General features: G+C 38.7%; 1 long non-coding RNA gene across 1 annotated transcript; it reads right to left on the reverse strand.

Annotated features, from left to right (window-relative positions):
* Window positions 1–1001: 1001 nt before the first annotated feature.
* LOC126624233 (uncharacterized) lies at window positions 1002–1849 on the reverse strand. The gene is made up of 2 exons (XR_007624019.1): window positions 1252–1849; window positions 1002–1181 (listed from the first exon to the last, which is right to left on the reverse strand). It is a non-coding gene; the product is annotated as an uncharacterized LOC126624233 (long non-coding RNA).
* Window positions 1850–8186: the final 6337 nt, after the last annotated feature.

Below are 8186 nucleotides of genomic sequence, written 5' to 3' on the forward strand. Positions count from 1 at the left end.
TGGGGATTTAAGGAGGAGAGAGATGGTCAACTTCAATGTATTTAGGATTGGCAATGGTGGGAGGGGGAGAGAGAGGAGAACCGTCTACGTATTTTCAGAGATCATGACCAATATGAAAAGCTTTGAGTTGACGAACCCAAACAATATAGTTGGTGGAGAAAGTTTAAGGAAGTTGCAGTGTTTTGGCCAGGAAGAGAGGAATAAGATGACGCCATGAGGGGACAAAATTGGAAGACAAGCTGCTGTGTTTTTTTATTCATTTACGGTTTGGACGGCAAGAGAAGGGAAAGGGAGACAAACCTAGGACCTATGAAAACTTAGACGAGTGATACCATATAGAATTATGACTCCTTGCATTGATGTGTGGAAAATATTAAAATACATCGGTTATATTAATCCCTATTAAGGTAAGAATCCTACACTAAGTACAAATATATGCTACAATCAGGAAGTATAATCATGGAGAGGGTACCGGATTAATTGTCTAGTCTACGATGTATATAAGATGTGATCTAGTGATGGCATTGGAGAAAATTCCTCTAGTGATTAACTATATGGGCGACAACTATAGCCCAGCCAATTTTTTTTTTCCTTACCCACACACCCATCCATATCCAGCCCACTTTCAAGTTCCCTACCAATCCATAATTCCGTACAGACCACGCCCTAAAATAAATATGAAATTTTTTGTATAGTATATGTACGTAGCATTTACCAAACCACAAATTGGCTTGGGATTTTAACATAAATAGGTTTAATATAATTTGTGGTGAATGTGAACATGGCATTGGTTATAATGAAATATTTTCATGCGTTAAACCCTAGCTTGTGCATGAAACTAATGGAGATCGATAATAAATTGCTTCTGGGGATAAAGGAATGAAACTCTGGATCTTCTCAAACAATGTCACTGGTGTTCATGAACTTCTAATTAATCAAAATTTTATTTGATGTTACAAGGATAATCAGCTTCCCTTACTTGACATGTGTAGACATTGAAATTTCGGTGGCATAAATGTTAGCCATTGCATTAAGATTACATTTGTAAACATTGAAATTTTGGTGAAATAAATGTTGACCATTGTATTAAAATTACAACCTTCATTCACTTCACCTACATCATACACTAAGTTCACCTACAACATCCACCAAGTTCACCTACAACATCCACCAAGTTTCACCTACAACATCCACCAAGTTTAACCTACAAACATCCACCAAATTTCACCTACAACATCCACCAAAATTCACCTACAACATCCACCAAAACAAATGGATGGTGGTGATTCGTTCCCAAAGCCTATAAATAGGCTCCTCCATCAAAGAATCAAGGAACCAATTCACAAATACATTTCTCTACTCCCAAATTGGAAGAGAATTCCCCAAATCTTTGAAGCTTTGAAACTCTAAAGCTCTCAAGGTTCCTGAAGAATCAAGAAAGCTCTCTTCATTCTTCGTTCTTCGTTCATCGTTCTTCCAAGATCAAGCCCCGACGACCCTTGGATCAACCATCCACCAATTCAAGATCAAGCCCCAAAGGCCCTTGAAAAACTTCCACCAATTCAAGATCAAGCCCCGACGGCCCTTGAAGAAAGCACCATCGTTCATCATCCGTTCATCCAAGATCAAGCCCCGACGGCCCTTGGATCAACAAACATCAACAAATCCACACATCCAACCGTTCTTCAAGATCAAGCCCAAAAGCCCTTGAAGATCCGTTCATCACCGTTATTCAAGATCAAACCTTAACGGCCCTTGAAGAAACGCTCATCCTCAAGATCAAGCCCCAACGGCTCCTTGAAGATCCGCTCAAATCCACCTTCAAGATCAAGCCCACGGCCCTTGAAGAACGTTCATCCTTAGATCAAGCCCCAACGGCTCCTTGAAGATCCGCTCAAATCCACCTTCAAAGATTAAGCCCACGGCCCCTTAAAGAAACTTCCAACAGTTCATCCAAGATCAAGCCTCGACGGCCCTTGGATCAACGAAACATCCACAAATCAACACCTTACGGAGATCGAATCAGAGGATCAAATTTGAAAGAGATTGTAACCTAAAATCATCAAACACAAATATTTGTTTGTGCACGTTGTTCTTGTCTCTTTCGTTTCAGGAATTTTCCGTGTTCACAACATGCTCAAAACCTGCCGTGCTGCAGCTGGCAATCGATGGCCTAATTTTCATTGCTGTTGATTTTTATTCAGTAAGTACAACATGCAAATGCCAAAATTGTCATATAACTACTGGATGGTTAAAAATAAAGTGAATGGCAGACCGCACTTTGCAGCAGTAACGGAAATTAATCATGCCTATGCATTATGGTACGAGTTTTATCCACATCAATCTCCCTCCCCTAATAACTAATAATTTAACTTGCTAACACTGTCGTTTGTCAAATAAAAAAATGAAAGTGAATGCAATGGTTTGATTGAAAACTATTGACTATGATTAATTTTTCAGACAAGTGAGGGTGGTGGCACACCAGAAGCTGTAGATTTAGCAAACAGTCAATCGGTTTGTGGGTGTAATGATATCGCCCTTTGCAAGTTTTGGAATGAAAACGTCAATCACAGTTTTCAGGTTTCTTTTAGGTATTTTTGCACATTTTCGAGAGTGTGAGATTTGCACTCTCAGATGATTGCTTCAATATCAGTTTCTTGGGGTAAGGGGGCCTGCAAAAATGTTGCAATAATGATTCAGAAACTGTTATTGGCACTCCTCTAATGTTAAGTCACTTTTTCTAAAGAGACTGTAAAAAAAGGGGATATGTACACAACAGAAGCTGATTATAAATTTTTAATAAAAAATATAATTGATGAGAAAAATTTGTAACCGAATTTTTTTGTGCATATATATAGACAACATTGAACATTGAGCATTAAGACTTGTATAATTCGTTTTGCTTTCAAAATCGTAGGGAAATTTAAAACGCAGCTCCCTTACAGATGAATGAGTTGTACTTGTAATAAGTAAACTCATGGCCAGGGATATGCACTAATAAAGAACTGTAGATTTTTTGGTTTCAAAGTGTAATTCATGAGTAATTCTGAATGTACAAGGCAGTATATATAGGCGAGAGAAACAAATGGTTACAAGCAACCATCTTTACATGAAACCCTAAAGACCGGTTAAGCTGAGGACACAAGCTTTTCCTTAATTTAAGGTGATTTACATCAAATCCAAGACTAAGAATTAGCAAGTTAAATGCCTTGAATCAAGGAGCTAGAAAGCTGGAAAGAAAGTTGGCAGTTGACTTGTGCATCCATGATTACTTAAGGACTTGTGACATGAGATGACATGCTAGGGTTGTAGTTGCTAGGGTTTAGTGTGACTAGTTCCAACACTCTTCCTCAAGCTGGATCATGAAGTGTAGTCGAGCCAAGCTTACTCAGAAGCTTGTGTAGCTGAGAAAAGGGTAGAGCCTTGGTGAATAAGTCAACCAATTGATCATGGCTTCGAGTAAATTGAGCTTGAATGACTTGTGTTTGAACTTGAGCTCGGATGAAATGGCAATCCAATCTTGATGTGCTTTGTTCTTTCATGAAAAACAGGATTAGCTATGATGTGCATGGCAACTTGGTTATCACACATGAGAGACATGGGGACTCGATGTAGGAACCCTAAATCTGAAACCAAGCCTTTAAGCTAAATCAGTTCGCATGCAGTAGCTGCCATTGCTCGATACTCCATTTCAGCACTAGATCGTGCTATAACATGTTGTTTCTTACTCTTCCATATCACGAGGTTTCCCCCAACAAAAGTGCAATATCTAGTTGTAGATTTTCTATTAATTATACTACATGCCCAGTCTGCATCGGTGTAAGCACTGATTTCTGTGGATTGATTGTTTGACATAAGAATTCCTCTGTCTAATGAACCTTTGAGATAACGAAGAATACATTTAACAAGGTGAAGGTGTTGCATTATGGAAGCATGCATAAACTGACTAACTAAGTTGACAACATAGGTGATGTCTGGATGTGCGATGAGACAGATAAACTTACTAACAAATCTTTGGTAATAGCTTATATTGGTGAGAGGTTCTCTAGTCGAATCAATCTTCATTTTGTTGTCAATAAGTATGATGGCAGGCTTGCAATCTGTGAGATTAGCCTCAGTGAGTAAATCAACAACATACTTTCTTTGACTAAGAAACAACCCTTTGTGAGAGGTGGCCATTTCAATGCCAAGAAAGTGCTTTAATCTCCCAAGATCTTTGATGGCAAAGGTGTGGTGTAAGGAATGTTTCAAGGCTTTGATTTCACTCTCATTGTGACCAGTGATGATTAGATTGTCAACATAGATAAGAACCACAAGTTTACCACTTGAACAACTTCGAATAAATAAGGAGGAATCAACATTACTTCTGATGAAGACCAACCACAGTTGATTGCCATCGAGAGCAATACCCTAACAGTATTCATTTTTGCCACTGGGGCAAAGGTTTCCTTATAATCAACCCTGAATATCTGAGTGAAGCAACGAACAACAAGTCTGACTTTATGCCTCTCTATTGAACCATCTGCCTTGAGCTTTGTTTTGTAAACCTAGCTGCTTCCAACAACCTTCTTTCCGGAAGGCAACTTGACAATGTTCCAGGTATTATTCTCTTCCAATGCATTCAGCTTTTCAGCCATAGCTAGTTTCCAATGTGGCAAGGAAGCAGCTTCTTGGAATTTTCTTGGTTCAACAATCTTAAAGACTTCAGTGAGAAATGCACAGTGAGAAGCCGAATACTTTGAGTAATATAGTGCATCATATTGGGTACCTTGAGGCATAAGTGACATAGTCCAATAGCCTCGCTAGAGGTTTTCTTGTCTGAGCAAGATTTCTTCGTGCACCTTAAGTTAACTGTGATGATTGCACATTGTCAATTTGATATTCAGATCCATGTTCAACGTCCTCTTGTATGACCTGTGGATTTGAGGGGTTTGTGATTTGGTGCCCCTCCTCATTGCCTTGAGTGTCAAGTATTGCTGGAACATCATCATCTTGTTCTATGTACATAGGTAACTGGAACAAATCATGCATAGACTCCCCCTTACCAGAAGCATGCCTTGGTGGTTGGAAGTAACGAGTGTCTTCATTAAAAAAGACATCTCTAGAGACAATACATTTGTTGGTGAGGGGATTAAAGCATTTGTACCCCTTTTGTGTAGATGAGCACTCTACAAACACATATTTTGCAGCCCTGACCTCTAATTTGTCACGATGTTGAGGCTGCACATGAACAAAACATGAGCAACCAAACACCTTCAAGTAAGACAGATTGATAGGCCTATTCTCTAGAGTTTCATAAGGAGATTCACAAGTGTATGAAAGTCTTGAAAAATAGTTGAAACTTCACTTTTAGCTTTTATGAGATAAAGAAAACTGACACAAGTGCAATCATCCACAAATATGACAAAATATTTGTAACCTTCCATTGATTCAATAATATGACCCCATACATCGGTGTGAACAAGTTCAAAGGGTATGCTAGACCTAAACATTGAGGTTCCAAAAGGTAACCTAGCAAACTTTGAGAAATGACAAGTATCCCACTTAATCAATGGGTGACAAAACTTGGGAAATAGTTTTGACAAAACAACTTTGGATGGATGGGCTAGCCTTTGGTGCCAAAGTTGTTAATCCTTGGAAGAGCTTGGTTGAACTTGAAGGGCTTTTGACAAAAGGGGCTTCGTGCAAAACTAATAGAGACCATTTTGATAGAATCCTTCACCAATCGTCCTCCTAGTGAGAGCATCCTGAAAATTACATTTGTGGGTGAGAATATGGCTAGGCAATTTAAAGTGTTAGTGAGTTGTCCTACAGACATCAACTGAAATGGAAAAGATGGTACATATAAGGCTTAAAACTGACACATGAGATGGCCTTCACAAGACTTGAAAATCATGTAGATTTAAAGCTTTATTTGTCATGTGATTAGAGGCACCCGAGTTAATTATCCAACAACCATGATTAAAACTAGTTTGTATTGTAGTTGAGAAGGCTTTGAAGATAGTTGGGACTGCGTCTTGTGAAACATGATATGATTAGCCAGAAAACCTATAAATTATCCAAGAAGTGCAGTTTGTTTGTTCCCTTCAGCCTTTGAAGTTTATGCAACTTCCCCATGATGATTCTTGGTTTACAAGTAAGTTGCAAACTCGTTGATAAGAGTCACGGGATTGGTTGTGAAATCCACCAAGCCATGAGCGAGTGAGCTGGTAGCATTGTTGGCAACATGTTGAGCCTTGAAATGAGCCACTGATGAGGATTTTTAAACCATCATTATGTTGTCTTGAAATTTGGGCTTGAGTTCAGGGTGCAGTTCCCAACACCTTTCTTCTGCGTGGCTAGATGCATTGAAATAGTTACACTTTAGATGTGGATTCTTTCCTTTGTTCACTTTGGCATCATGGTTCCTGTGGTTTGCGACATACCCTCAAGCCTTAGATAGCTTGAGATTAGGCTCCTTATTTATCACCCTCCTTCACCGTGGTACAAACAGTTTTGAATAATGGTAGCTCGACACTTATTAATATGTAACTCCTAAGATCCTCATAGTCTGAGCTGAGGCTTGCGAGCAGTTGGTAGATATTTTCCTCTTCAACCTTTTTGAGAAGAATAGTAAGATTCATGGTGTGAGGGAGGTACACATCCAGCTCATTCCACATAGTCTTCAAACTGCCAAGATGTTGAACAAAAAACTTATTTTCTTGCTGAAGGCAAGCAATATCTATTTTCAACTAAAATACCCTAGTGTAGTTATTCTGGTTTCCATACATCCTTCACAGATTTCCACCAATCTCAGTAATTGAGTATCTCAACAACATGTTTCTCCATAGTGTTAAGTAACAAGGACATAACAAGTTGATCATTCCACAACCATGCTTCATAGGCCTGAGAAGAAGGATCTGGAGCTTCAACACTTCCATTAATGAACCCTAACTTTCCCCTTCTTACTAGAGCCAATGAAGCTGCCCTAGACCAAGGAAGGTAGTTGAGCTCATTCAGCAGCACCGAACATAAACGTTGGTTGGTATTAACTTCAGCATCCAAAAAATTCAAGGGAGCAACCTGAGAGCTTTCTCCCTCAAGATTGAGTAAGATTTCCTCATCCGTTACAGAAGTTTAAATAAACACCAGTGGAAACAACACAGGCAGAGATAGGTCAAGGATGACACTGCTCTGATACCATGTAGATTTTTTGGTTTCAAAGTGTTTCTATTCATGAGTAATTCTGAATGTACAAGGCAATATATATAGGCGAGAGAAACAAATGGTTACAAGCAACCATCTTTACATGAAACCCTAGAATCAAGCAAGTTAAATGCCTTGAATCAAGGAGCTGGAAAGAAAGTTGGCGGTTAACTTGTGCATCCATGATTACTTGGAGACTAGTGATATGAGATGACATGTTAGGGTTGTAGTTGCTAGGGTTTAGTGTGACTAGTTCTAACAAGAATCGTCCACATATGTTCATCTATTTTCCCTCTCTTACTCTAACTTAAGTAAAGCTAATATATATATGGTTGTGTTAAGGAATAAGGGCTCTTACTACTATCCTTCCAGGCATGCAGTAAGAAAAATTGATAGGAAAAGAAACTGGTTAGACATGAGGACCAATACTTCACATTTTGCCAAATTCATACACCAAATTAATGAACTTTAAGTTAAGGGACTAAAGTTACAATTGAGCATAGTTTAGGGACCATTAGTACTCCAATTTTCTCAAAATATAGATTAGCAGAAAATCTAAACTTGTACTTGTTGTTAACTGAGTCATCCAGTTCATATGCACATATTATATGAGCACAGCAGTCAGCCGACTGATCAAGAACATTTTTGGTCAGGGGCCAAGTACTGTATATAAAAAAGAATAGGGCTTCCTACGAAGTCTTCAGTCTTTTAGCTATAGGGGCTAAACTCAGATGCATGCATGAATGAAGGCACTTTGCATGCATTTAAATAATTTAGTCACATGAAATTGTTTCGTGCAGGGCTCAAGAAACCTTTAACTCCTTTATTTTAGTGGGCCTTAAGGTTAATAGATTAACATGCACCAATTAAGCTTTGGCTTAATGTGCTTTGACAGTCGACCCTTCTGATCAAGCACTCTGATTGAAACCAATATGTTGGTTTGATTAAGTTAATCCAGCTGTAGGAAATACATTGAAATAGATACGATTTGTAGGTCGGTT

The sequence above is a fragment of the Malus sylvestris genome, chromosome 5 (assembly GCF_916048215.2).
Source record: "Malus sylvestris chromosome 5, drMalSylv7.2, whole genome shotgun sequence".
NCBI classification, from domain to species: domain Eukaryota; kingdom Viridiplantae; phylum Streptophyta; class Magnoliopsida; order Rosales; family Rosaceae; genus Malus; species Malus sylvestris.